General features: G+C 37.8%; 1 pseudogene; it reads left to right on the top strand.

Annotated features, from left to right (window-relative positions):
• The first annotated feature begins 595 nt into the window (after positions 1-595).
• LOC116422592 lies at positions 596-3,165 on the top strand (annotated as a pseudogene).
• The last annotated feature ends 1,090 nt before the right edge of the window (positions 3,166-4,255 follow it).

Here is a 4,255-nt window from a genome sequence, read left to right as displayed (position 1 = left end):
AAGATTCCCAGGCTCAGAGAGGGTCCCCATCCCACTTGAGCTCCAAAAGCATAGCTGTGCATGAAAACGAAAGGTGGCAGGAGGACGCCTAGTGGCCACTCTAGGTGGCTGCCGGAGACTGTCTCTCCTGGCTTGGAATGGAACACCTCATAGATTCGGTTCCAGAGTTATTGAAAGCTGAAAACGCTAAGGAGGTGTCCTAGTCGAGCTCCCCTGGCCACTGAACGGCCCACTCCTCTATGGCAATGAATGATGAGGGAGGGGAAGGGTGAAATAACAAAAACCTGGAAAGAGAGTAAAAGGGAAGAAGCTAAAGGTGTCCCAAACTGGAATTGGCTAAATGAGAAAGCAGTGAGTTTTCCATAAGGAAGGAAGTGAACAATTTTGGCATAAATTGGATGTCTACTTCTCAGTAATATTATGGAGGGGATTCCATTCAGGGAAAGGTGAAGTGACCTCCGAAATCCATTCTAGCTCTGAGATGCTGAATCTGTCCCTCACCTCAAAGGACTTTCAGATCTTTTCCTGAGAGCAAGTTTCCTAGATAAAGACAATAGGGCAAAAAAAAAAAAAAAAAAAAAAAAAAAAACATCATTTGAGCCCTGAGGGCAGGGAAAGGGAATGACCACCACTGATGGGGAGAATTAATGTATTAATGAATAAATGAATGGAATTTCTTATATGCTTATTAGGTACCAAGTGCTGTTCTAATCAATAAACATGTTTATAGCATATACTATACTATATAGGCAATTCTTGCACTCAAGAAGCTTACATTCTCTAATGGGGGAGTCAACACAAAAGAAAGACATTGAGAAAATAATCTCCTCTAACTTTATAAGCTTGTCAAAAATGGAGGTGGGGGTATTTAATGAAATGGGTGTCTTTACTTATAACATGTAGAAATAAGCTTTGGATATATAGCTTTGTAATATAAAAAAGGAAGGGAGAACAACTGTGCCTGAGAATCAGAAGGGCAAAGGAAAGGGCAATGTGTTGCTCTGTTTTTTTAAAAACCATGGCATTTTGAGTTGGCATGGACCTTGGAGGATAACTTGTCCGACTTTTACTTGAATAACTCAGCCAACATCTTCTTGAAGACCTTTATTAGCAGAGAACAATAACTCCTGAGACAATCTATTTCACTCTCTTAGTGAGGAAGTTTTTCCTTAGGTTGAGCCTAAATCTGCCTCTTTTTTCTCATTTTGCTCCTGGATCTGCTCTTTGGGTTCAAGAAGTATAATCATGAGTAAGACTGAGCTGCATGACCAAGATGTGTGACTTTAAGGGGAATAAGATGGAAGCATTCAAGGAGCCCTTTCAGCTGTTTGACCAAACAGGTAATGGAAAGTTCCTAAACAGCCAGTGTGGAGATTTGATATGAGTCCTGGGCCAGAACTTTACCAAAACTCAGGTGCTCAAGCTCTTAAAAAATCCCAAGAGTGATGAGATGAATGTGAAGGTGCCAAACTTTGAACATTTTCTGCCAATACTGCAGACTGTAGCAAAGAATAAGGACCAGGGCACATATGAAGACCATGTAGAGAGGCTTTGAATATTTTATAAGAAAGAAATGGGACAATCATGAGGGTTGAAATATGACACATCCTCATCACCCTGGATGAGAAGATGCCAGAGGAAGAAGTAGAAGTAGTAAGAGTCAGGGCATGAAGACAGCAATGGTTGTATAAATTATGAAGAGCTAGTCTGGATAGTTCTAAATGGCCTGAGAAAGACCCTTTTTTTCCACAAAGAACCCCCTAACTTTCTCAGTAAGAAAACCATCCTCTTACTCTTGAAGCCACTTCACTACATTTTTAGAGTTACCAACATTTTTAATTTTAACCCACCATATATCCTCTTTGGTCTATTAGCTTTCTGCTTTCAGGAGGAGGAGGAGGAGGAGGAGGAGGAGGAGGAAGAGAATGGGAAAGAAGGAAAGGAGGGAGGAAGGAAGGAAGGAAGGAAGGAAGGAAGGAAGGAAGGAAGGAAGGAAGGAAGGAAGGAAGGAAGGAAGGAAGGAAGGAAAAAAGGAAAGGAGAGAGGGAGGAAGAGAGGGAGGGAGGAAGGAGAGAAGGAAAGAAGAAAAGGAGAAGGAGGAGAAAAAAAATATAATCCTATTTTCCAAGTGGCCCTCCTCCAAATAGTGGAGGAAAGTTATAGCTTCCTATATCTCCCATTATCTTTTTGATTATGTAATATTACTTTTGGGGGATAACAAATAAGCATAATTAATCTAAACAAATTCCTCATTGTCCATATTGATGAATATATTGTTTATTATGCTTTTTGAGTTTATCATCCTTCTGTCAAGGAACAGGTAATATGCTTCATCATTAATTATATGAAGTCATGCGTGGTAATTCATTGTATTGGTTCAAGATCTCAAGTCTTTCAATTTTCTTTATCATATTGTTGTTACTATATATATTGTTCTCCTGACTTTGTTTAGCTCACACTACATAATTTCATTCAATTGTTGGAGTTAGTCAGAAAGATTTAGACCAAATCTTGCCTCAGAGAATTTACTAGTTGTGTAATCCTAAGCAAGTCATTTAACCTCTTTCAACCTCAATTTTTCATCTGTAAAATTGGAACAATATCTCTTAAGGGATCATGAAGATCAAATGAAAGATAAACACTTTGCAAACTTTAAAGGGCCATGCAAATGCTATTACAAATATTTCTCAGTTTTCCTAAAATCACCCCTTTCATAATTTTTTCCATTATATTTATGTACCACTAACCCCCAGCATTTAGCATGATGCCAGACACATAGTAAGCACTTAATAAATGCTTATTTATTTGACTTGACTTCTTTGCTATAATAAGAAGCTGTTATATATTTCTAAGTATGGAATTTTTTCTCTTTATTTAATCTCTACTAGTGATGTAACTGGATCAGAGAGTATCAACAGCTTGATGACTTGGGAGGTATAATTTAGGGCACTTTCCAGCCCTCTCTATACCATGTTACCTCAGCTTGAACCATCATCTCTAACTTCTCCCCACTGCAAATCTGGTCTCTGCCCTCTGGATTTTTTGCCTCTGATAGGTCAGTTTTTGCCTCATCTTGCTGGGTACCAGGTTTCCACACTGCTTCCTAGGTATGTACTCTCCTTTTCATGTCCCTTTTGTATATTACCTTCCTCCATTACAGTGTAAGCTCTTAGAGGTCAGGGATGGTTTTGCTTGTTTTCAATTGTAACTGCAGTGCTTAAAACTATGTCTGGTACATAGTAGGCACTTAATTAATATTTTGTCTATGTAACTATAATTCCAAATTGCTTTCTAGAAAGATTGGACTAAGTCACAGATAAATCAACTGAGCACCAGGGTGTCTATCTTTCTATAGCTCCTTCAGCAATTTTCATGTTCCATATTTTTTACATCTTTGCTAATCTAACAAGTAAGAAGTTGAACCTCACAAATTTTTAATTTGCATTTATCTAATTACTAATATTTTGAAGCATTTTTATGGTTTTTGTTAGCTTGGATTTAGCTTTTGAGAACTATCTATCTAAATTTTTGACTGTCCACTGGAGAATAGTTATAATTATGACACATTTGAATCAGTTTCACATGTATCCTGGGTATCAAACCTTTAACAGAAAAACTTGCCACACAGATGTTTTTCCTCGATAACTATTTCCCTTCTGATTTTAACTGCATTGATTTTATCTGTGCAACAAAATGTTTCAATTTTATGCAATCAGAATTGTGCATTTCATCTTCTATGATATCTATCCCTTATCTAGTTATGAATTCTTCCCTGTCCAGAGCTCCAAGAATTATTTTCTCCCTTGCTCCTCTAAATTTTTCATGATGTAAGCTTTTATAGCTAAGTCATGTGTTCATATGAAGACTATTACAGTATAGAGAAGCTGACTTAAAGCTAATTTCTGCCAGTGTTTTCCAGTTTTTCCAGAAGTTTCTTATTTTAACTATTCTTACCAGCTAGGTACTACACTAGGGTGTTTTGCGCTACTAAAGGGTTGCAAGTTTCACCCACAATCTCTAAAGTTTGGCACCTTGGGGCCCACCTACCCACCCCTTAGTTACACAGTAATGGTCATATGACCTTTCAGATTAGAGTGTTAGAGATGACCTTGTCTAAACCACTTATTTCACAAATGGGGAAGCTTATATTAAAGAATCCTAGGTTCCTGACTCCCAGTTTTATGATCTTTACACAACACGACCTTGCCTGTAGATTTCATTTTCATTCAGTAACTCATTATCTGTGTGTCTTTCT

The sequence above is a fragment of the Sarcophilus harrisii genome, chromosome 3, assembly GCF_902635505.1.
Source record: "Sarcophilus harrisii chromosome 3, mSarHar1.11, whole genome shotgun sequence".
NCBI classification, from domain to species: domain Eukaryota; kingdom Metazoa; phylum Chordata; class Mammalia; order Dasyuromorphia; family Dasyuridae; genus Sarcophilus; species Sarcophilus harrisii.
This window is presented reverse-complemented; position numbering and strand designations above follow the sequence as displayed.